General features: G+C 43.4%; 2 long non-coding RNA genes across 2 annotated transcripts in view; one reads left to right on the top strand and one right to left on the bottom strand.

The window, feature by feature from the left end:
- Positions 1-2,268: 2,268 nt before the first annotated feature.
- The window catches only part of LOC308187526, a 30,993-nt gene continuing 6,935 nt past the window's right edge, over positions 2,269-26,326 (bottom strand). The window contains exons 3-4 of the long non-coding RNA XR_013944762.1: positions 21,093-21,241; positions 2,269-5,528 (exon numbers count right to left, since the gene is read on the bottom strand). This is a non-coding gene — a long non-coding RNA (uncharacterized lncRNA). The remainder of the gene's footprint in view (positions 5,529-21,092; positions 21,242-26,326) is intronic.
- The window catches only part of LOC308187525, a 34,604-nt gene continuing 25,715 nt past the window's right edge, over positions 17,438-26,326 (top strand). Inside the window, exon 1 of the long non-coding RNA XR_013944761.1 lies at positions 17,438-18,458. This is a non-coding gene — a long non-coding RNA (uncharacterized lncRNA). The remainder of the gene's footprint in view (positions 18,459-26,326) is intronic.

Here is a 26,326-nt window from a genome sequence, read left to right as displayed (position 1 = left end):
TTGTTACAGAAAGTTGTGACAGTTGAACAGTGCCCAACAAATCACCGGGCTGCCAAGTCACCAACCTCAGCCTACCAGACAGCACGGGCGAGCATGCGTCACGTGCAGCATCCAGGCATCTCCACCCCAACCACTTGTGTCAGCGTCGTTTCACATCACCTTTGCCACCAGCTACATTCAAACACGATGAGGTCTTGTCACACATGCATTTTTGGTTACACAAGCAATCGTTAGTTCATCGGCTGCCTTTTTACCCTCTTCCTGCCTCCTGAGAGTCTGCTGTCAGCAGAAGCAAACTGTGTTTTCCAGCAGCTGAGGAAGGCAGCGGTGGGACAGCAGGGACCTGCAGGATGGCAGCGTGTCACTCAGTGTCAGAACTGGGCAACAAATGGGGGCGGTCACTGCACAGAGTGAATGAGAAGGGCTATTTAGGGGAAATAACAGAAAGTGTTGGTAACGACAAGCATACCTTTCAGTCACTGACAGTCAGAACTGTCCTTACATGAACCCCATGGAGGTCCCAGGGCTTCCTTTGCCTTTGTGGAGCAATTAACAAGTTGACATCCTGGTCTAATAAATAACCTGGACGTAATAACATAATTCAGCCATACCATACTCTTATAATGCGTATACATGCACAAAAAGGCTGATTTAAGAGGATGTGGGCCGTCTTGATTCCTGCATTCCCCAGCAGCTGAAAACTTGACCATTTGGCTTTGGTAACAATCTTCGATCTTTCAGTGTGGTATTTTCTATGCACGGAATACACAAGTACCTCTATCAGTACATCTGTCTATATTTGAAACAACAACAGATATGTTTTTTCCTGTCAGGTTGAAAAATTTTTATCTATTTACTTTGTTTGCTCTGCCATTGGCAATTCCTAGACAACAACAACAGAAATGTATTTCTCACTTCACATCCATTCAGCCTCTTTCCAGGAAGCCGTCAAAGACTTTTAAATGTACTCTTATTAATTCTTTTTCCTCATTCCACTGTCTTGTTGATACATAGTCCTATGCTCATAAAGCAGGATGAACTGCTGTACGTGTAGCTTGTCCATCAAATGTGCAAAACTAAAGGCAAAATGGAGTGTACGGTTCCCCCAGTTCAGGAACTGTTCTGCTCTGTTCTCACTAGAAATCAGTTGCCTACCAAAAGCACCTCCCCTCTTTGAACTTTGGTGTAAAGTTCAGTCCAAGTCTGTCTGCAGACCAGAGATCCCTAGAAAGGTACAAAGCCAAGAAATCTACCATCTTTCAAAATTATAGCCATAATAGGAAGACACAAAGAATAAGACTCAGGGGGCTTCTATAACTAGCTACAAATCTACTGTAGTCATTCTGGGCTTGCTGCAGCACACAGGCTGTGAGTCAGAGCTCCTGAGGCTTACAGTTAACAACATCTCTAAAAGGGAGAAATGATCAATATCATTTTTCTCAGTGAGTGATTAAGACTGCTTTTAACAATGCAGTCATGCATGCCATGTACTAAAAGGGATGATTCATTAGTTACTGGGAAGAGGAGCATTTCTTTTCTCAATTCAAAAGCCAGAGGGATTAGCCAATGTCCCATTAGCATGGCTGATTAGCATGTAGAGAGGAGAGGAAATAGTGGCTACTTTTGTCCACATCCTCACATCTGCAGTGCTCTTCTCATCAATGCAAGAAAGAAATGTGGGACTTTTCTATGCAGCTGTGACATGGTTTGATTTGCGTAAGTCTGACACCAGAGGTGGCTGCTGGCAGCTCCCTCCTCCGCCCTGCAGCAAGCCCGGAGCGTGGTCCTCATGGCTCTGCCAAGTGGCCCGAACAGCCAAACCAGCTGCTCTGCACACCCCTCTCTGATGTTGCCCTGGCTCGTACGCAGGAAATTTGTTCATTCTGCTGTTTGTGGGGATTGCCTCTTCTGAAATAAAAAACAGTTACAGGTAGAACTGGCAAAGAGGACAATGGCAATAATGGATTTCTTCTTATTTGAACCATACAGTTGCTGAAATGAAATTTATATCGACTCTTCCCAACTTCCCATCACCTCAAGCATGCTAAGCATAACCTTCCTTTTTGAGATGGTGTCATGTGTACAGTAAATAATATGCCACTCCCAAGTATTTTTAAGTTTGGGTAGCTTTGCATTGCAAGGCACTTTGCAACGCCCTGGTGGTGCAATACGGTAGCGTGGTGGCATAACCATTTGAAAGGTAACGCTGGAATTTCTTAACATTCTTCCTCCCATGAGGAGAAATGAGGTTGTCAAAGCCTGCATGTGAAACAACTCCAGCAAGTGGAAACTGATGTTGCTGTCTCTTCATCACAACACAAATTTAATCTATGGCCAAGTACAAAGCTTTTTTTTTTTCTGAAAAGACTGATCAAAATTGTCACATGTAATCTCCTTCCCCCTTTCTTTGCCCAAACGTCAGATGCAAGTATGACTTACATGCAGCTCATTTTGCATGCTACTAACTGCGGTCTCATACAATAATCCTTTGGACACACTGTACTCAGCAAACTGGCAGCAATTCCAAGATTGATGTATGTGGCAGACTTCTGGCATCAGCTTAAAGACATTCAGTGTCTGCAATGCACGTATACATACAATGCCCTTGCATCCAGACACAACCACCACTCTACTCCTAAGCACACTTACATCCTGGACTCCACCAATGGCATAGAAACCCTGCATCATTCATCCGTGGGCTAACCTGTTGTACCTATGCTTCTCTCTCTGCTTTTACTCAGTCTTTGCTCTGACCTAATCCTGGCTATCCTCTATGCCTTTCACCCTTCTCCCCTGTTCTCACAGGTTGCGTCCTTGGCTGCCACAGCACCAGCTATTTATGCAGAATGATTTATATTCTTCTCCCTTACTCGTGCTTCTAATTTTCTTGGAGCAGTCTGGGTGGGATGAAAGGAGATACAGCCTTCACCGCCCAGAACAACCCTGGCCCATGTAAAGTGGTAGCAACTCCAAGGGGTGGATAAACTACCCCTACATATGAGCCCTTATATCCCTATCCCTAACTTATAGCCCTTCCCTCCCCAGCTATAATTATAGCTATATACTGCCCTGAACATGGTCCACCCTTAAATCTCCTGTGATGGCTGGCATTTATTACCAGCCTTTCATTACCCAAATCCCTTCTTATTTTGCCTTGTTGAGTGCAGAGCGTGCTTCCCATATTGATGGAGTTGAAAAGTCTCTGCAGGTGTCTGTCTAGCTGAGTTCTTGGTAGAATAACTGCGTCAACACCACAAGGACTTTGTTTCATATTATTAATTATGTAAGGGTACTTAAATCCTTGGCTACACAAATTCCATACAATTCCAAATGTGCAATTTGAAGCAAATATATTACTAGGCAAACAAGAAGCTCTTTGGAAAAAAAATAATATATATATATATCAATTTTTAATGAATGTCAAGATAATATTCTTGTTTAAAACAAGGATTTTTTTGTATGTTTGAAGGTCAGAAATGTCTCTTGAAAACCAAACAATTGAATTGAAACATGACCAAGATTTCTTTTAATTAAGTAGTGGAATATATTGACCAAAAGAAGGCTCTTCTGTGAAAGTCTCTTCTCTAGTCAAAAAGCTTAATCTCCTGAATATATCTGGTGTCCAATGTGCACTGTGCATAAAATCATCCTCATAATATCTATCTATATAACCATTGAAGAACATTTTTTTCCATATTAAATCAGAGCATTATAAATTCCATATGTGAGATGTTATGTAACTTACATTATTTTTTCTTTCATTATGCTTCAGCTTTCACCAGAAGCTTCAAAGACAAATAAATCGTTAGTCATTTAACTGGTGGTATATAGATTTGTCATCTTTGGCAGGGTTTTGCTTTTAAGCTTAAGTTAAAGCAATTCATTTGTGTCCTAAGTGACATAAGTACATAAACTTCACTGCAGCAGATCTCCAGTAGTGCTCAAGACAGAACAAGGTCAGACCTGGAGAAGGAAAAATGAGCACAACACTGAATGACTGCTAAGATTTTTTTCTGTAACTCAAGCAAGCTTCTATGTTACTCTCCTGACATTTCCTTGGAAATGCCCTCAACATTTTGGCTAAAGCATTTCCTGCCTTCTCCCTTCTGCTCCCCGCAAGAAACAGCCAGAGCCATTTTTTTATCATTGAAAACTTCTGAACAATTTACTTACATTTGCAAAAGTAACAAGGAACTGAAAACAGTACCATTGAACTGAAAGAGTTTGTCAGTCTTTTCCTAGGAGTTAATACCTGTGCTCCGCATAATGGAAAAAGTGCCATTATTTTAATCAGTAATTCGGTGAGATGGTTACTCCGCCACTCTCTGAAAGGTCACCTGTGACTGTTAATATATAACTCACAGATGTGTAGTTCTTCCCTAACATGTTATTTCAGGCACTGCAGGGGAATTCCCTCCGATATCCACGCCAGAAAAGAAGCACACTGGCAGGTGCACTTTCACAGAGGGGGACTTCAGCTGCAACACCAGCTTGGGAACATCTTCCTCCTGTCCCTGCCTTGCCTTGGGCTGCTTTTGCGCACTCATGCAGCTCTGCTACTGCTGTTGGGGCTAGGCAGGTCACTGGGCTGATCCAAATTGCAAACCATCTTTTTTATTTACAGGATGTTCTTAATCCAGATTGCTTTTGTTATCAGAGTGACACCAGAAACTGCAGTGCTGGTGCAACAGAGGAGGTTGGGCCCTGGGACGCAGTGGGGAGAAAAGCAGTCAGGATTGCTGGCACCACCAAGGAAGCGTGCCTTGGTTCGGATGGTCTCTTCCCTTAATAAAGGTAAAATGCAATCAAAAGCGTGTTGTCATAATACCATTAACAAACAGAAAATTCACACCAAAAAATGATAACATATTGGTTCAAAAAAGACTAAGATTAAACAGTAAAACTTGTTCCATATGTGGCTCCTGCAGAAAAAGTAGCTCTATACACGGGTGTTAGAGAATATATATAAATACACAAACACCTGTCCACATATGTATACACATAAACCTGCAAAAATCATCTCTAAATTTAAAACAAATGCACTTAACGAGTTTTCATCAGCCTTCAAAACCTGCATGTGGCTCTGATCCCCTGGACACCCAGCTCATGAGAGCAACAACCAGAAGAGCCTATAGAGGGAGCGTGTCGCCCGCTTTTCCTGAGTGACAGCCGTTTTCAGCTTGTGATAACCCTGAGAGAAGGACAGCCAAAGACAGAGGATGAAAATGTCTTAGGGAGCAGTCCTAGGGCCAGATCGAGTTACCCTGCAAAGAGGGGGGCAGCAGCAACACCTACCTGCCCAGGGCATGAGCACGAGGGCTGCAGCTGCCCATCCGCCTTATTTTCCTCCTTCACACATCTTCAAGTTCACACCTGAGCCCTGCAAGGAGTCAAAAATCGCGGTGATTTCCCTCTTCTGAAGTCATTGGCCTGTCCCATCCCAGCCTCCTCTCTGCACATTGCAGGATGGAGATTTCCTTGATTAGAAATTTAGAAGAATTTCATCCCCCAAAGCAATAGAGAACTGCCTAGAAATAAGGGAAGAATGCAGTAAGTAAAGCCTACTATTCTGTTGAACAAAAAGAATAATTAGAAAATGCATAACTAACTGTATGTCACAGAAAACATAAGAGACGCAGTATGAAGCAGAATCAATATTAATGTGGCATTCAGAAGACAGAATATACAGAAATAGCACAGAGTTGTTACTGTGACTACAGCCTATATGCCTGAATTTCAACAGATCAAATATTATGTTTATTCTAATTTAAATGACATTAAAAAAAAAAATCTAAAAACCATGGATACAGTTGTTGTCAGCCCAGAAAGTTAGTAGTTATTTGTTCAACTGCAAAGCCCGGAAGGCCCAGCCTAGCCAGAACTTCATTTGCTGAGCATGACACAGATCTGTACCAAGAGCCTTTACCTTACTTTGTTTTTTATTGTCCAAAAAAGAGTGGATAAGGCTGTTTTATTTTTGAAAGAGATAGGGAGCTGTGACCAAAAAGGTTTGACAGAAAGTCGATCTTAGCAAACAAACCCAGATTCGATTCAGCCTTTGAAATCAAAGGACTAGCAACTGAAAAACATTTGTTTGGAAGTAATGACTTTTATAGGATGTGTAACTGAGCAGTATATGCATCCTCTACTTAAACATAACTATGAAGAAATGAGAAACTGGCACACAGTGCATGGCAAACACACGTGCTACTGACTGTGTCATACCTGTGAGTTCTCTGCAGTAAGACCGGCCACCAGAGTGTGCACCAGCTAACTTGTGTTTCTGTAAAACTTAAGAACAGGCACAGAGCATACAATATTTATACATTAAAATTATACTAAGAGCTCTCCCCCCACGCACTAAGGTCTAATAATACTTCAGTGTTTGCCTCCTGGGGAGCAAGGGCAGGTTTTAGGATTGCAGCATAAATAGTTAAGCACAGGTCATGCAGCAGTAGAACAGAAAAGGAACACTCTATGCCCTTCAACTCCCAGGCACTGCAGCATGAGACTTTAAAAAAAGATGGTGTTACTTTTATTTAACTAACCCATGTAATGGGTTTCATCTGTTGATACAGATTTGCCTTTTATTTTTTTTCCTTGCATTATTGGAGAGACACAATTTGAGGAATATATTCCGCACAGTGATGTGATTCAGCAACTTTCTGGAAAACATAAACGCAGCCCTTTTTTCGGTGCACTAATGTAACACAACTGGCAATAATTTCCTTCGAATTGAGCTTAACTGAAAGCAGGCAATGTACGATGTAACCTGAAGCTCCGTGGTCTTGGATCACAGTGTCATTTTTCATGTTCTTTTATATGACTGAGTATGAGCTGCACATACCCTGCTGCTCATACCAGGCCAATGACAACAAACACGTTGCTGTAGGAGCTGTTGTGTTACCCAGAGCAGCTCAGCAAACACATTTTCCTTTTAATCTAGATTCTAGGTAGCTTTTGTCCATACCAACACCTGAGGCTGTTGGTTCTCAGTATCTCCCAAGGGCATATCCACAGAAAGGTTATCCTGCAGTTCCACGAGGGCAAAGTCCCCTGCCATGAGGTTGCCTTGTCTTTTTTTTTTTTTTTTTTTGCTCAAGGGCACAAGATTGAATGGGGCTTAGTAGCTCCACTGTAGAAACACTATAATTTTGCATATTTGGTATTCCTTACCCAGAAGTGCTCCAAGTGTGAGAAATCAGATGAGAAATCAAAAAATATTTGCCTTAAAGGAACAAATTCCCACTCTCTGATTCTGTGACATGAAGAGCAGTATAAAAGAGTTTAGTGAGCCATAGCCATGGTACTTCGAGGCCTTATTTCCCATCTAAAATATCCCAAGACTTGTTTGTCCATAGAATAGAGTCCTGTCTCCAGGTGGGCACAATGTGGTAGCTAGCCCTGGGAAGTGCTGAGTGCCTGTGGTGGGATGCGCTGTGCTTCTTCTCTGCGCAACATGCAGGAGCGATGGGCGGCGTATGTCCTGCATCCCACCACCCCCTTCCTGCCCTGTACTACCAGAGAGCTGTGGTGGCAGCTCTGCAGCACCCACAGCTTTGTGCAGAGCGGGCGCCACCACTGCTGTGATCAGCCTGACGAGGAAAAGTGCTGCGCAAGCATTAGCTGCTATTGTTCCTGGCAGAGCTGCGTGGGGCATTTGCAAGCAGTGCCCATGGGGCTGGCTAACCACTAACCAGCTGGAGCCTTTGCTCTTAGAAGCACCAAGCAATATTCACCAAACATATTCCCATTTGAAAAAAAAAAAAAAAAAAAAAAAGTAATTCTGACAACAAAGTCTTCCAGTGACTAAGCGACCAGCGCGTTCCTGGCATTAAGTAGCTGGCAGGATTTCTATCATAAACACTGCTATCAGGCCATTGCAACTCAGCTGTAAAAACTTGCTCCAGGCTGATATTTGGCAAACAAGAGCCAGCAAGATAATCCTTTTTTAAACACATTATCCTACTTGAGTAATCTGCAGACATGGGAATTGAGAAGTCTGCAGACGTGGGCCCCACAGACACCTTTGCTGATGTTCCCTGCTGATGCGGAGAAGGGCAGCAGAGGGAGCGAGCACCTGGCCATCCCAGAGCTGTGGCACCAGGGCTTTCCTTTTACCTCCAAATGCCATCAGTGGTTGAGACACGGGTGCTGGGGAGGCACAGGGCAGACAGAGCAGACAAGCTGCAGCCAGTGTGGAGACCCAGAGACTCTCCCCAGGAGAAAAGCCCATCTCCCAGGGACGCACACATACAGAGACACTGATCACCTTTGTGAAGAGAGCTGCTGGAAACCCAGAGTCCCACCTAGCCATGGACATGCCTCCTCCCACATCTGGTGTCACCAACTTTCCCACAGAAGTGATGGAAAAATTGCACCTATTTCTGTATCAGAGGAAATGCCTGCTGTTACTTCAAAGCAGATTCTTGGTCATAATGCCACAACTCTACATTGGTTACCACAAGCCTCTTTTATTTCAAAAGGTTTCCTGGACTGTGCCACATCTGACGGATGTTTTGGTTGAAAAAAAAATGCCATCCACCAGCCCTTCTGAATGGGGTTTGGCAGATCTGGGCAGAATATCCTCAGGACAAAAACGTGGTTAAATGCAACAGGGCTGGAAAACTCAGCAGTAAACAAATGGTAACAATGCTTTATGTGTCCATCTTAAAGTGTTCAGGATTTATAGTCAGGAATACTCCTTTCATTGATTTCATTATTAAAAGTCTGTTATAGCTAAGGTTTTTTTAAATGCTGATTCTTGTTTCCAAATGCCCTGAGGGAGCAACAGCCATGACAATAAAATTAGGAACCCATTACTGAAGATAAAATTAGAATAACTAAGCCCAACACTGTGCTGGGAAAATGCAGTGTTAAAATGTACAAGGTAAAATGCTTTCTAACTATCCCAATGTTAAGCTTCATTTTGTCCTTGGAATGGGCAAGGGCAGAAATTTGTGACAAGCTACCACGTCATTAAATGCAACTGCATTTTCTGCAAGTTATGTGCTGATTCAGTGCTGTTTTTTCTCAGCATAGCTAGAGCCAAAGAGGCTTAATGAGATGGGTTTCATTAATTTTTAATTAATAAGACTTCTTTCTTAATGCTTTAAATGCTTTTAACCCTCCCTTTCTCCAGGATTTGGATTCAGGGAAATACTGAGAATATAGATGGGTTAGCTGTCAGTCCTGTTTACACAGGAGATCTGGAGGGATGTCTGATGCGAAAGCAATTCCTTGGCAAGAGTGGAGAAGCCTTCGCTATCACAGCCACCTCAATGGCAAAAGCGGCACAAGGTGCCAGATATCCACCTACCTACACTGGGCAACAGCTCAGAAAGATACTTGGTGGTGAAATTTCCTAATGTAGGTAGGAGCATGTTTCAGACCAAAAACATCTCCGTGCTCTGGATTAGACTTCCATTGTCACTCCTGAACAAGGGCCTCCACGAGACAGTCTTACACTGCCCACGTGCAGCACACGTACAGGTTGGGCGGGCTAGAGAATGATAATTCTTCACAGTCACAGTGAAAAATGCATTGCCTTTTCTTTTTTTTCTAGGAGAAAAAAAAAATTGGCATATTTGCAAAACCAGAACTGTGTCATAAAATCCAAAGTGGGATGGGAGAGGGGAGTTGCTCCAATATTCTCCTTCATATGCGAGGTAATTCCCTCCTTCCTCCTCCTCCTCCAGCCTCGAATGTGTGGCTGTCACACACTTTCTAAGAAAATATTGTGAAATACATTCACCAAACATTCTGACACTGATGAAAAAGAATCACTGAAATGAAAAAATATTGAAAATATTTGAAAATACGAAAATACTCTGTTGAGAACATTGCTTCACATAACGAACAGCTCATTTGCTATTCCTGGCTGTTGGAGTCTAGCTCCGTGCTTTTGCAATAGATATTTTAAAATAAAAGCTAAATAACATGTTTGTCTTGTATTGCGTACTTGAAACATTTGTGGAAACAAACAAGCACCCTCTCTTTTCATGTGGTAGTGTCTATAGGTCTTGAAACTAGTAGATAGACCGAATACACAGGGGTTTCACAAACCGTTCTCCAGCAAAAATCTGCGCATAGGAGCTGACTCCTTATCTGCACTTCAATCAACTGAGCTTATTGTTAAAGTTTTACAAAGCAACCCAGCAGCAAGGTGAAAGATGAAGAGATTATTGAATAATAGATAAGAATATTTTTAGTCAGCTCAGATGTATTCATGTAGCTGAGAACACACTGGGAAAAAGCCCGCAGAAAGGCACTGGCTGGATTCCAGCAGAGGCAAACCTGCTGTCAGTGCCCCACGAGGGCCGGGGTCCTCCTGGGGCTGGGGGCTCCCCGTGGCTCCCCCAGGGCAGGGCCTGTCCCACCGCCCAGCCAGGAGCAGGGCATGGAGGCACCGGACACCTCCTTGGGGATGGGGATGTTTTTGCTTTCTTTTCATTCAGAGCTTTATAAGCTCAGCAATCCTGTTCTTCAATTTGTAGCAGCAGGAACTGTAAACTTGTTCCCGAGCTTGTTCCTTCCCATCGGGTTTCATCAGCTAAATGCAGGGGCGACGCAGAACTTCTAATGCTCAGGAAAGGACCCTCCCCAGGTGCAAAAGAAAGAAATGAGCCAATGGTCTGATTCCAGCACTGCTCCTCTTCTTGCCCTGCATCCTTTAACCAAGCTGGGATATTGCTCAGTTATCACAGCCTGAAGAGACAAAGATTTTTAAGGAACTTTTCACTGCCTGAGCCAGCCCACTCCCTATTGTCTCTCCATTTTAATGAAGATCACAGAGCAGTTGAAATCTTTGATCTCACCACAGATCCTGAGAGCCTCTGAAGAAGGGGAGGTATGATAACATCATTCACTTAAAAGATAGGGAAGTACTGACTGAAACTGCATCTACTGAAATAAAGTGCCAGTGAAAAATGAGAAGTCACTTGGATATTCAGAACTTCATTTATTACAAACCATTTCCGAAAGGAACTGGCTCTTGTGTCCCCGGGAACAAGAATAGAGGAACCTCTACACTAAATCAGGCTTGGCATCCAGTACTTGCACAGGGCCCAACCCTCCGTGACACTGCGCGCAGAGCGCAAATGCCCTCACCTCACCTCTTGTGTAACTGTGAGATTATACACAACAGGGGCCTGAAAATCTTTTGAAAGACAGTTGTAAACGGGGAAAACTTATCTCTACTTACTACGTGAGAAGCACTGTCCATTACAGTGTAACAGTATGAATGCCTCACAAACACTGTACAGTGTGGAAAGACCCAAATTTTGGGGGGCAGAGATGACCATCAACCCGCACCACCAAGGAGCTCAGTGCTGCTTCATTCACCCAGATGTTCTGGCAGGAATTTTTTCCTGAACTCTATGCTGCCCTGTAGCTTTACTGCTGAGTTAACAAGTTAGCTTGGATGTGTCTAAGCTGTGCTTTGGGTCCTGGAGAAAAAAAGCAAGTATGAACTGGAGCCTGAGACTGCAGCAGAGATGTAGCCCAGCATTTTTACTGCTGTCCTGTCCAGCAAAGCCTTTCAGCACACAGAGCTGTAAGGCTCGGAACAGACTTGGCAACTGCATTAATTTCACAATGGTGAAGTGTGTTTTGAGCTCCCTGCTGGACTGGGAGTTATCTCCGAAGCATTTTATAACACAGTAGAGCTTCAGAAAACAGAAAACAACAGTTATTGAGTTTCTTTCCTCGCCACCCGAATGCATTGGAACTAGGATGTTTTGGCATAAAAACCAGACATATTAAAGCAATTGCCAGAGGACATCCAAAGTCCCAGCAAAGTCTTTTTTGAGGGGTATTGACAGGTACGAACAGGGCACCTATGCCAAGGCCAGAGAAGCCCAAGTGTGAGGTGACAGAAGGCAGGGTGCACAACTGCAGCTGGTACAGCAGGAAGCCACAGATCATCTTCCCATGAGGGCTCGGCCAGGTTGCTGTGCCAGGCACAGAAGGCTACTGCAAGCAGCCCCACTTAGCAAGAAAATCGTGATGAATAATTTGTGGGTTATATTCTCCCATAGGATCTCACCACAGGTCTTGCAGATCACGAGGAAGTGTAGGACTCATCTGCATGCCGACCCACTGCTTTTGCAGCTGTTTTGGTCCACTGTCTGCATCTTCTGCTTCCCAGCTCCCTCCAAGTGAGGTTTTGGGATGGATGAAATACCGAAAATCTCCCTGTCTGCAGACTGCATTATTTGAAATGGCTGTGCTAGCTGATCTTCACCTCCTGTAATTGCACCATTTGGCATTTGAAGCTGTGTTTTTATTTCTGGGGAAGAATGCACATGCCTCAACTCCCTTTCTCAGATGCGCCACCCCACTACTTTTCCTTTCTTCCTTAAGCTACAATTTGGTATTCTTCTAAGCGTGCAAGATTGCCAACAAAGCAGCCCCTGCTTTCTCCCGCTCCCACATCACTCCCAGATCATCTGTTGTACTGTGCCATCATAAATATTTGTGTGGCCACGTGGTGAACCAGATCAGGGAACTGATCCAGTTGAAAAACAGCCCCTGGGAAAAAAAAAATGCAAGTTTTCCAATACAGTATGCCATAGGGTCATATAAATGCTTGTGTTGCAATTGTTAGGAACTTTCTGTAAGAACAGGAATGGCTGACTGCAAGAAGCAAGGGGAAACAGCCTCCTGTTTTAAGCAGCTCTGCTGGCCTTAATGTGGTGCCACCTTTTGGTGTATGCTTTCACCAGCATTTGTCCCCAGCAAGCACATACAAACCTCTGGTCTGGGGAGTGAACAGGCATAGAGCTACTCAGAGTTCCCAGCCCCTCCTGAATGCCTGGGGAAAACTTCTTTGTACAGTGATATCTCATTCTTGCCAATCTCATTTGAGGCCAAGACCATAATCTCCAAGACAGTGTCCTTTCATCTGAAGAAGAGCTTCCTCCTATCAACAGCAAGATCAGGGATCCTTTGGAATCAGCCACAAGCATTTCAGAGGCAAACAGAGCATTTCTCCTTATCTCACTCTCTCCAGATTTGAGGACTGATGTAAGAGGATGCTGCCTGGTTACCCATTCCACAGCCCTACATTGAAAATCAGAGGAAAAGTCTGGAAGTGTTACCATTTGGTTGCATTTTACCAAGAAGCCTTTTGCAAATAGCTCGCCTCCCCGTTTAACAGGTTCTAATGAACTAAGTCTAAACATAGAGACAGGAAGTCCTGACACGAGTTCCTTCATTTCCAATCATTTTTGTCTCGTTTTCTTTGCTTAAAATAAAGCAACAGTTCCAGTGCAGATATTTCCCAGGATAGCTGTGGTAATCTTCTGTGAAACACTTGAAAATTGTAGTGAAATACAAACTACTGCTAAAAAATAAAGCTGTGCGGAATACAAAAATGTCCTTCCTTTGTCTCCTCTAATTCAAAAAAGAGTCAGGAACTACTGTTTCCTCCCCGTTGGTTTGTGGTGTGAGACAGCAAGGATATGAAACTGGCTGATCCCATGAGTGGGAGGACTGACTACAATGAGAAACCTTTTTTTCTTTCATTGTTTCCAACAACTGTACAATTAACTTAAACTGTGGCCATCTTTTCGGCAGGGAGTTAATGTATTCTGACTAAGGATAGTGTCTAAGTGAACATTACAATTTCCTGAAGAGGTTGCAAATCGGCAATCTTCCCTGAAATCATATACCATCACTTACCCTGCAGTAAACTAGAAACACGAAGGTAGTATGTTATCATACGCTAGGAGACTTCCTTCACGCAGTGTCTGTACCATGGCTAGCTTTGGGACAGAGCCATGACACATAAGTTGATGGACATATTTAGCTTGAGGAGTTTATGCAGTAAACAACATGGGAAATTGTGCACAAAGACAACAGGAAGGGACTGATCCTGGACATCTCTACTATTTGAGAAGCCCTGCTATTTTTGGAGAAAGCAGAGCAGGATCTGGCTATGCAACAAACAGGCAAGCGTTTTTAGATGTTAAACTGGTTTGAACTCCAGGAACTATAGAGGATGTAAAATCTACTGCTGGGCAGAGACTGCACAAGGAAGGTTTGTTTTTAACATATCCCTGAGAAAGAGCTGCTTTTGAATTTTTCCTCCAATTCAATTGCTGGTGCCCCAAATTTCATTCTGTCTCTACTTCTGCCTGTAATAGTGTTGCTGTTGGAACTGTGATGGTCTCAGGATATAGGCAACGTTTGTTAGGAGAGGTCTTATTTTTATTAGATTAAGCAGTATATTTGGGGGGAAAAAAAACAGCCAGATTTTCAGGTCCACAAGTCCATCTCTGCTCCACTGAAAAGTTGGTGTGCCTAGAAATGCCTTTGGACTTTTTCTAGGTATATCTAACAAAAGATAATGATGTCCCTCCAGTGTCCCCCTCCTTGACGGACATACAGCTCTCCCCAGTAGAGCCTCCCCTTACGCCTGTCTCCATTCTGACGGCACTCACAGTCTTGCCTGGACCCGCTAAGCTGTCACACACCCATTTCCACCTTTCTGGCCATTCTTCTCACCCTGCCCCACCGTCTCCTTTAGGCCTCTCTGAGCAGATCTTGTGGATGTCCCACCCTTCTTACATTGAAACCCCTTTGGCAGTCTTTTTAGCCCACAAAACTTTGTTTTCTGCAAGAGAAAGCAACCAGACAGTTTCCTGTCCGCCAACTACTAACTGCACCATGGGGCTGTGCCAATAACTGTATCAGCGCAGCAATCAGGAGAACAACTAACCCTCAGAAATAAAGTTCCTTTCAGCTTTCAGCATTGCAGTGATAGGGTTTCATCTGCTGCCTCGCACATGGCCGCAGAGGCAGAGCCGGGGAGATGAGCAGGGGTGGGAATGAAAAGGGATTTCGCTCAGTGAGCTATCAAGAAATGAAGGGGGCAGTCCACCTGCAGACGTACAGGGGTTGGCAGCACAGCGAGAGCCCACCACAGAGTATGCTCCTGCAATTGCAGACCTAAGGAAGCCCCTGGCAGAAGGGTGCTGAGGTGAGCAGGAAGCTCTGCAGAGCAGTGAATCTCCCCGTATTCAAATCGCCCAAGGGCTGCGGTGAAGGTGCCCATGCTTTAGATGGGACAAAAGGTGAAAAGTAAAGCCCCAGCTTTCTGCCCAGCCCAAACTGCGTGGACATTTGAGCTGCTGGTGAATCGACATGAATCAGCCCTCTTCTACCACAGAACATAACCATGATGTAAACTGAGGTGATGCAGCAGCTGACTCAGTCACCTTGCACGTCCAGCATGAGGCACAGCACCGGGGCAGCAAGCTGCCAGCCACCCCCAAATAAACGCATATAGCCTGGGCAGCAGGCCCAAGGGATTTTGCCCTCTCTAGTTCAAATAACCAACACATATCATGCCAACCAGTAATTAGTAAAGGCTCGCTGACTTCCCTTAAAAGAGCAAGTCCTCCTTGAGGATTGATTTCAGCCTCTCCGGTGAGGTCACTGGCGATAAGCGAAGGCGCTGTGACATCGCCTGGCTCACCAGGCTGAGAGAAGGAGCTTGTCGTGATGCTGTATCTCCTCTGAGGGCTGGCTGAAGGGCAGCCAGGAAACACACAAAGACCTGAGTCACCAGCAAGAATGACTTGACTGGATGGGAACTGAAAACTAATGGGGGGACAAATGTAAGATACCTGGTTGGCCTCAGATACTCTCTCACTAAGCATGTTGTTTGTGCAAATGTTTACAAGTATCAGACCTTTCTTTTAAGCAATCCAAGAGCAATTCTTTACAATGGGTTACGCTGAGCCTTTGAAAAACAGCTTTGTGCAAGGGTTGCTGGTTGAACCCCACCATGGACAACTGGCAGCAGAGCCATTTAAGACAGCAAGCAACACAGCAAAATAATAAAGAACACATTATATTTCTGTGGCATCAATTTCCCAGTCCAGTCTCCCACATGGTGATATGAACAGCTGTGCTGGCATGGGGGAGGCCAACTGGCTTGAGATTTCGGTTGGGATCAGGTCTGCCACCAGGGAATTTCTCTTCAGACTACATCCTGAGGTCCTGACCCTATACGATACTCTCTGAAACACTCTTGCTCTAAAATATCCTTCACATGCTGCAGATAATTTGCTGTTGGCTTCTGAGCAATGCAACTTACGTGCCTCTCTCTGGGTCAGAAGCAGTGTTTGCTGGCATGCAAGAAATGCAGGCAGAGCTGTCATAAAAAGTTTTAGGAGCATCCCTCTCCCAGACCATCCTACTGTAGTGCTTCTTCCTGCCTTTCAGATGCCACCAGGGACCCACAGATCCTGTGTCTGGGCAGCACCAGCTACTGACAATCCCATGCACATCCCCCTGCATGGATGCTCCCCAAGTTGTGACAGACAAAATTCATGAAGCCCTTGCACAATGTCCCCCTGCCTGGCACTGCCATGGCTCTGCATGTCAGTATGTCCCTCTCTCAGTATGGCTAAGATCCAGACAGAGCTAAACATATTCTTGTCAGTAGCAGGATGAGGCTCTCACATCCCCGTGTTAAACCCGGACACAAGTTAGGCCTGCAGTAAACCAGGGGTGATATTCATTTCACTAAAACTTTAGATGCCTTTAAAGTAAACAGGCAAATCTAAGCTAGTCGTCTAGACAACCCTTTTAATGTAGTGGAGAGGCACTTCTGGAGTACAACTTGTATGAATTAATCTACATACCTACTTCAGAATGGGGTGACTAATGTATTAGAGTACTTATGTCTCTCCATTTAATCCATAAATGAATCCCCTTCTGGATGTCAAACAAGCAGAGCTATATTTGCTTGCACTGTTTCTTACAAATACCCGCTCGGATACATTTATATCACCTTCGAACTGGTTCGTTCCAGTTTCCTTTGCATACTTGGAGTTGTTTCTCACTTAAGCCACGGAAAAAGTTTAGAATAAGGTCTCCCACATATATTTTCATGCATACTAAAAAGGTATTTTTTTAAAACTAAAATTGTGCAGACTGCCAAAAAAGTCAGGCACAGCACCTTGAGTGCTTAGACATAGTACTCATCTTTGGCCTTGGATGTCTTTGTGCAGTAAGCTGGGGTCTTCTTGAGTGCTATCCCACTGGAAAATAGCAGAGGCTGCCAGAGCTGCGACACCCTGGGGGATGCATCAGATGTGTGGGATCTCCAGGTGTCAACACTTTCTTTGATATCTGCATTGCTGCAGCTACAGTGAGAGCTACACGGTCTTCTGCTCCCTGTGTTCTGTGCATGAGGCTGGGCAAATGAAAACGAACATTGGTCTCAACACCAGCATCACAGCACAAAAGAAGGAAACAGAGGTATATATTCAACATACCCATGCAATCCACTACCAACACACAGTGGCCCTGAACCTGAGAGTTGATAAAACGGCTTTCAGGGACAGTCCTGCACCACTGAAGGCGCTGCCTGCTTTGCCACTTGCTATGCAACAACAGGCTCAGAAGCACGGGTATCACAGAGTTTGACAATAGAACAGGTGGGGGGTTGTCTAATGTTTCTGCCTAGACAACATCCTTTCAGCTTTCGCATCATTTACAATTAAGCTGTAACAAAACAAAATACAACAGTACTCACTCTGCCACATTCGCAACTCTTACTTAAGAAAAAGTAAAAAAGAATAAAGGAAAGTCACAAGTGTGTTCCTCTTACTAAGAAAAACAGGGATGGATGTGTTCTGGCTTTTACTATGTTCAGCATACCAGATGGTCAGAAGGCCTCTATCTCTTTTGAACAGTAGTGATCTTAGCTCTGTCTTCATCTCTTGAAAAAATACGAGTGCAAAAGCATGACGGATAAGTTCAAAAGATGAAGGTGCCAAATTTACAAAGCCAAAGGATGTCTGAAACAGGATTTAAGTTTGTATCATGGAACCACAAAATATTTCAGGTTGGAAGGGATCCCTGCAGGTCATCTAGTCCAATTCCCTGCTCAAAGCAGGTCCATTGCCAATAGTCTATCAGGTCACTTGATCAGGTTTGCCCTCGCTCTGAGAGCACTTTCTTGGGACTGAGGCTTTGGCAGCCATGATGTTTTTGCCAGCTGAAGCCATTCCTACTTCATGTCCAATCCAGCTTCTTGCACTGCCCTCCCAGCACAAACATTTGTATAGTCTCCTAAGGAAGTGATTCAGCTGAAATATAATCTGGACCTCCAATATAATAATCTTTTTTTAGCTGGAACAGTTCCCCAGTCCAATTTATTCAGCAGTTCTACTCACAACTGTGCTAGCATGGTGGGGTGAGAGCCAGACAAGGACAAGCAGCCGAGTGGAGGAAAGGAAAGGAGGAGGAAGGAGGGAGGGAGGAAAATGCCTGCCTAAGCCAGAGCTGCAGATTAATGAATTCTATGCCAAGCCCAACCCTCAGAGAAGCAAGAATCAGCTCCTGGACCGGCCCCTTCACAACTACAATTTCCTCTTCTATACAAGGGGAACTTCTGTACGAGGACTTAACAGAGTATACAGATATAGATGAAAGGCATGGTAAGTATTGCTTATTTTCTATTTTCACATCCACTGAACTCATGGGGAAACTCTCTACCAAATATATAGGAGCCAGGTGAATCTGCACATCTGTTAGAAAGGAGAAGCTAGCATAAAGCTGGCCTGAGCAGAAGCATAAACGAAGAAGAATTTTCCAAGTGAAATAGCCAGACTGGCTGAGCTACAGAACCCGGGGTGTCTCCACCCAGCATCTTGTGGAAAGGCACTTTCTTCAGATTTAGATTAAGCCTGAACAAAGCTGGAATGAACTCACCTACTTTGGATCCAGCTTTCCTATTTTTTACAGTTTTTTCATATTTGTCAAAAAAACTCAAAATGTTATTCAAAATAACTGACAAAGAGAGCAACCTTTGATCAAAACATTCTGAGTAAATTCCATAGTGGTACTTGATTGCTACTGATGTGCTGAACACTTATTTATGCAACTGATCTTCATTAGCACTACTGCCAACGTGAAAAGAAAAAAAAAAAAAAAAAAAGACCTGATTCATCCCATCTAGCAGTAGGTATTTAATGCAGACATCTGAGTTGGAATCCCAGTCACACTAGTCTTTCTGTATAGTCCATGAAGAGTGATAAGCACCTGAGTGATAATTCATCCTGACACCTAACTTATCAATACTGTATGAGCCCAGCAGAGCTCAAGACTGCCCTATGAGCACTACTCAGCTCCTCATGCTCATCATAGGCCAGTGAGAGGCTACATGCGACCTAAAAAAAGTCTGTGAACAGACTTTTGAGTCCGTTCTCAATCTCTCACTTCTACTGGCTGGAGTTGAAAACATAATTTGCAAGCCAAATACAGAGTAAACTAAAACTTGAGGTGCCAGAGACTATGTTTATTAAAATCAACACAATAATGAAGCCTGAGCTGACATTTAAAACTGCATGACTGACACTTGAACAACTCAGATCTGAGGATAATATTCCTAAACAGAGTAAAATATTCCCATATAGATTCAGAAGAAGCTGACGTCTCCAATTAGGCCTGACTCTTATTGTTACTTCATCTTTAACATTAAATGTATCCCTGGAAAGACTTCCAGTCCTAACAAATGTTGAAGAAAGAATAAGGTCCTGTTTCCTAATTGTCAAAATTCCTAATACACTTCAGTGGTTCCACACAAGCAACACAGAAAAGCTGCCTTACCAGCAAGGAAGGGCTTTAACTAGAAACCTGTACCAAACTGTCAGCCTCTAATTACAGCTCTATCACTGATTTCAGGTTCAAATTAAGGGTGGTTACGAGAGCCAAGGCCCACAGATCAAAAATATCTAAGTACATAATAGACTCATTGTACGTATGTTATACACAGACCTACACAAACCAAACTCTACTGACAATATTTCTCAGTTAGTATCAAGAATGTATTTGCTTTTCCTTTTTAATAGAATACAGTATTTAAAATTAATACGTTCCCTTCCTAAAGTATTAAGAGTAACTTAATTTTCTAGGATTGATTCTATGGACAAGATCTATATAATTAAGAAAAGGGAAAATATCCTAATTCTACCTCACTGCTAAATCTCATCCCACAAATTACTGCCTTATTCAGAAAGCCAAACTCACCCTGCTAATTATAAATTCTTCTCCCCCAATTAGGTAATGGAAATAATAACAAGTGACTTAAGTAACTAATCACAGCTAAATAGCACAGCTTGTATTGTGGATACCAAGTATTCCATACTGCAAACATACTTACAGAATATGCACAAGGAAAGTGCAGTCTCTTTGCATGCACTCCATAAGTGGAAGAGGCTACATTCACTGAGCAAAACACAGCCAATAAAAATTTTATTTGAGGCTAATATTAAATGCAACTAGTATGTTGTAATTTAGAAGCTTTCAGCTCCAGTGTGTTACTTTATTTTCAAGGTGTTATATGAGCTGTTTACTGTCTTTGTACCGTGCTACTAGAAGATTTTACAAGTGGGTAATTAAAGAGATCTTAGTATGACCTAGGAGTAGCACACTTCTATCTGACTTACTATATATACACGTGAACTGGAACGTCAGACTGGAAGTTGGCAACGCTGCTTTTAAACACATCCCTGAGTGTCATGTACAGTCTGCACAGTGACTTTTAAGAGTGTCACATGATTATTACGTAGAAACAAGTTCATCTTCAGGACATGTTACCTTAAGACTTTTAAACAGCAAGAGATGTTTTCATATCCCCAATCCTGACAATGAAGAAAACTTTCATAAAAACTCCAGTTAGAAGCACTCCTGCATATGAATATGCTAAACAGGTTTTCTACACTTTGAAATCCAAGTGCTAGCACATTTAGCTTAGAAATTAGAAGACCGTTGCAGCTAAACAGACACAGAGGACCACAGATGCTCACTAGTCAGCCTACAATGGGGCAGCAACAAATGGAAGGCAATTTCCATTTTACTCCCTAGCTGGCACGATTATTTGCAATAGTTCCATAGATGAAAGTTTAGGACAAGGATACCAAACCTCTGCTTTTGCAGCATAGTATTAAAATAACTCTGTATGCTTATAAGCAGAAGTACAGTTAGCATGTAAGAGCAGGAATAAAGACGGAGGAGGAAAGATGGGTTGCACCTCCTGGTCAGAAGGAATGGCCAGGGGTTCAGGCACTCACCTTGGGTTTGCAACACCCAACTCCAATTTCTTGCCATGTCTCAGCTCATCCGCATAACACTGGGAGACTCACTATGTGAGCCTCAGTTTCTCTCCTGTAAAATGGCAACCGTAGACCACCATTGCTTGATAGGCATGGCTTGAGGAAGCCTGTGTAGAGAGAGAGAGGTGCTGAGATGCTAAGAGTACAGCTAGATGCACAGTGGAGAAGACAGAAGAGCTGGTTGCATTAGGAAGTGATGGTCCTGGTAATCCACTTTCCCTCTCCCTCTTCCTTGCCTGTATTCCTGTTCCCAACCAACCAGCTTCAACTCGTCTCTTAGTTTACTTCTGATGCTCTGACTGTACAATAAAGCCAATTCAAATTGCTAAGCAGCAAAAAGCTCTACTTAGTTTTTGATTTGGAGTTATTTTACTGCTGGGCTAACATAAGTCAGTTCACTGCACAGTTAGATGAGTAGTAGAGATTATGCAGAGGACAGCCAGAGCTCTGCAACAAGAAGAAGAAGGAGCAGAGTGAGGAGGTGGCATGATCTTCCCTCCTCAGCATCTAGATTGGGAGCTACAGCATGTAACTGCCCTTGATTGATGGGCACCTTAGGTAGCAGTACACAAGTACAGAGAAAAGAGGCAGCTGTCTATTGCAGGGAATTGTGTTCAACACCTGATCCAGAACTGATGCTAGAACTCCAATAGATTTGATTGACAAAGAGGTCACAAACAGAGTAATGGAGCTGCAGCCCGATGTTAATTTTTTTAAAAAGAGACTGAAACTGTAGCAGCCCTACAATATAGCCAGGGAGGTTTAATGCCAGCTAATGAGAATACACTTTCTCTCTTCCTTAGCACAGAAGTTGTGAAGTCTTGGTTTTGATTGACTGCACAGTACTAACCTACCAGATTAAATATTATTATTCAGTTTGCTTACAAATAGCGCCATTTTCCTAATCTATTTTGCTTTTACGGCAGGTTCCATGGGCAGCTAGTACATTTGAATAAGGGGGTACCAGGTAGCCATCTTCAGCAAGACTAAGATTTTGACCTGTGCAGCAGAACACAGTGAAGGCTGGATTGGTGACTGGATGCACTTAATAATATTAATATTGTGAAAGATAAGGTTGCCACTACTTGAACCACAGAGGCTTTCTAGACATGAAGCACACCGTGCGCCTTGCTGTGGGGGACCGATGATGTATTTCTGATCACTGCCGACTCTGTCCATAAGAGGGCAGTGATATGCATCTACCAAACATCCACCGTCCACCAGTCTTGGGTTGAGACCTAGGTAAGCGCAGCTAAAGCATCCCCACTTCTGCAGAAAACAGCAGGAACAGTCATGAGGCCGTAGGGATCACCCCTGCCCACTCGCCATCCTGAATGACTTAAGCCTTCATTTAAAACAGGATCCCTTGGGAAGCACTGTCAGCACATATATGGAGCAGGACTAATGCTAACCATTCTGGCTCTTTGGTCAGCTGCCCTAGTTGCTCTGCTACCAGGCCCCTGTGGGCTGACACAAATTACATTATTCGTGGCTGGCTATAGCTGTTGGAAGGCATGAACCAGGTTTACTAAACAGATAAATGCACCAATCCCGAAGAATAATGTATACCTTACCTTCCACAGCAGTTTTCCTGCAGCATTTATCCCCAACTGTGGTGGTGAATCACATTACATGAAGAAGGTAATCAGACCATAAAATCTGTAAGTATTCCTACCCAGTGTGATTAACAGAGGAAAAGAATTGCAGTTGTTCATGTCTGCTATATACCTTTTTCCAGATGCTCAGAAAGAATGGTAATTACATTTTGTTGTCTCATTTTAAAAAGATAAATAAGAATATTGCCTGTCAAGCTTCAAGAGTAGATCAACCAGCCTTTCATTCTCAGGAGAACTCCAAAATATCATTATTCAAAGGGCAGAGAACACACCTAGCAGTATGTGCTGCACAGCTCCTGGTACGCTAGAAGTATAATGAATAAATGATCATAACAATAAAGCTGTCTTGCATGTTGATAACAGCTTGCCTTGATGTTTAAATTTAGTAAGCACTATTTCTCACTGCATAGCAGCTTTGATTCTCCTATGATAAGGCCAAACCATGAAGAGTTGTTTTGGTGATCTTAAGGTAGCAGTGCAAGGAATGGGAAGTGAAAACTACGTAAAGACAGTTTATGAGAAGAAAATAAATTAAAATATTCTTGGTTAATGAAGCCAACAGAAATTATTTGCCTCCATGATATTTCATAGAAGATAATGTATTAGCTCTTTAAAAATTTACATATGAAGGATAATTGGCACCATGCAATCTTAGGCACCTCCCAAGCACATATCTCTAATGTTCAACAGAGATGGGAGAGTTTCCTTTGCCAGTAGATCAGGACTTTCTTGACTCAGGTGTTCTCAGCTGTTTTGTGCAGGGGCCTCGCTCTATGCTACCTACAAAGGCTGGCTAATGCGGAGGCTGAGGCCACAGGGTTCAACAGCCAGCTGTAGGCTGGCTACAACCATCATGAATGCGTATCTTAAGTATCTAATGCTGAGCAAGGGTGTCTTCCTTCCTCCATCTCTAATCAGATACTCCATTGGTCTTCATAGATTATTTCTCAAATTGGTTTTGAAATTGTCTTGGCTGTTTTCCTTTGTTTGTTTTGTTTTCTGAAGACTAATATGACTCATTAATACCCAATGCAGAAAACAGTCTAGTAAAATGAGAGGCAGGGTGAAACTGGTCTTTAAAGGAGAGCTATATTTTTCCCTCACATAGCAGCCAACAAGATCTAGGTCTTTCATAGCCTCCCATCAGGTAGTTTAAGAAACTTCAGACACTTTCCAGAAAAAGGAAGACAAAATGCAATGTCATTTTTAAGTGCTAAATAATTTCCAGAAATTAGCTTAATTCATTATTTTTCAGAAAGTTTTAATTTGGTTATGGAACTTGCTATATTATTCAGGGCTCCATTTTAGGACAAGTCCTCTTCAATGCTGTCATAAACAATTTGGATGAAGGACTTCAAGGTTTTTCGAGCAAGTTCACAGACGATACCAAATTGGGTGGAGCTATTCTTTCTGTCAAGGGTGGTGAGGCCTTGTGGAGAGATCTGGACAAATTAGAGAGCTGGGCAATCACCAGCTACATGAAGTTTAACAAGAGCGAGTGCCGTGTTCCGCACCTGGGAAGGGGCAACCCTGACTATACGTACAGATCGGGGGACAAGAGGCTGGAGAGCAGCCCCACAGAAAGGGATCTGGCAGTTTTGATCGACAGCATGCTGAACATGAGTCAGCAGTGTGCCTTGGTGGCCAACTAGTGTGCCAGGAGGGCCAACCGTACCCTGGGGTGCATCGGGCACAAGCACTGCCAGTTTGGTCAAGGGAAGGAATTGTCCTGCTCTGCTCTGCGCTTGTGCAGCCTCACCTTGAGCACTGTGTGCAGTCTTGGGTGCCGCAGTATAAGAAAGGTATAAAATTGTTAGAGAGTATCCAAAGGAGGGCAGCTAAGATGGTAAAGGGTCTAGAGGGCAAGATATATGAGGAGGGGCTGAGGGCCCTTGGTTTGTTCAGCCCAGAGCAGAGCAGGCCGAGGGGAGGCCTCATGGCGGCCTGCAGCTCCCTCACGAGGGGAGCGGAGGGGCAGGCGCTGAGCTCTGCTCTCTGGGGACAGCGACAGGACCCGAGGGAACGGCATGGAGCTGGGACAGGGGAGGGTCAGGCTGGGGGTTAGGGAAAGGTTCTGCACCCAGAGGGTGGTCGGGCACTGGGACAGGCTCCCCATGAAGTGGTCACGGCACCGAGCCTGTCAGAGTTCAAGAAGCATTTGGACAGTGCTCTCAGACACATGGTCTAAATTTTTCTTTTTTTTTTGGGGGGGGGGGTTGTCTTTTGGGGACCCAAGTGTTGGACATGATGATCCTTGTGGGTCCCCTTCCAACTCAGATATTCTACAATTCTGCAATTATAGAAATTCCACTTACTGCCCCCTTCCAATGCTCTGGTTTTGTAGTTTTATCTAGCACATTGCAAAACCCTCGTGCAGATAGGAAAAACTAAAGTTTTATTCTGTTGAAGTTGGATGATCTGGAGTGTCCTAGGCTTCCTGCTTCACTGGGGCTGAACACACAGCTTTAACCCATGTCTACCAGCACATCTCAGATATCTCCATCTAGAACCCAGAAGCACGCACGTCTAATCTTTGGAAATATATCAAACCGATTACATAAAATAATGTCGAGTCTTATAGCTTGAACTATCACACAGAAACAGCTAAAAAAACTAAAGGTGCTGCCAGAAGATAAATGCAGTCAAATTAGAAAGAGAAGAAAACTTGACAGGTCTAGATGACCAGGGTGAACAGCATATTGTACAGGAGCAATAGAAGTGCAGCGTTCCTCCTCCCCCTCCTGTTTTACAGCTGGTTTAGGTTACTCTTTAATTTATACAGTTTCACTTTCTAGAGTTCTGTACTCCCTTTCATTCCTGGGAATACTGAAATCCAACAAAATGAAACAGATGCTCAGGTAATGGCCTAAGCAGGCAACCATGTAGAGCCACTAAGGATTGCTATGCTCTTTAGAGCAAGGACAGATGGCAACACAGGAATGAAGAAACACAAGCCTTTATATTCCCTTCTGAGCACTACTTAGTTTGGCCAGTTCGTAGTTCATTCCTGTCCAAATCAGCTAAATTTTCTGGATGTCACCTTTTGCCAGATGTCACCTTTTCCAGATAGTTTTACTCACTGTTGTCACTGATTATCCACAGAAATGTGTTCTGAGAAACTATCTATTTGATCTGTTTTTACCAATTTTATGCCATTCGTATTCTGCTAATAATTGCTCCAAGGAACAATATTTAGCAGAACAGATTTCGTATAGTATGTAGCCAGTAGAAGCTGCTGTGTAACATTAAAGAGACACTACTACGCCTAAAACAAGGGTTTTCATCACCAGCTTTCCATTTAGCCGTTGCTATTGCAAGAAAGGCTAATTTCTTGTTTAGGTTTAAATCATTACCAGTTTAATAATACATTATCCTTTATTGCATATAAATGTAATTGGTTTGTTTCTCCAATTTAGATTCTCCTTTTTAAGAAACAAACAAGCAAACAAAAAAATACTTTTTGGAACATTCTTCCTGATCTCTCCAAGTTCTTAAGAGCAACCTATTTCTCAAGAACAACTTAAAAACAACAACCTATTTTTCATGCACTTTCAGACTAGATAACAAATGTGTTCC

The sequence above is a fragment of the Anser brachyrhynchus genome, assembly GCF_964034855.1.
Source record: "Anser brachyrhynchus genome assembly, chromosome: 1".
In the NCBI taxonomy this organism is placed as follows: Eukaryota; Metazoa; Chordata; class Aves; order Anseriformes; family Anatidae; genus Anser; species Anser brachyrhynchus.
The sequence above is the reverse complement of the archived record's forward strand: the minus strand, read 5'-3'. Positions and strand labels throughout refer to the sequence as shown.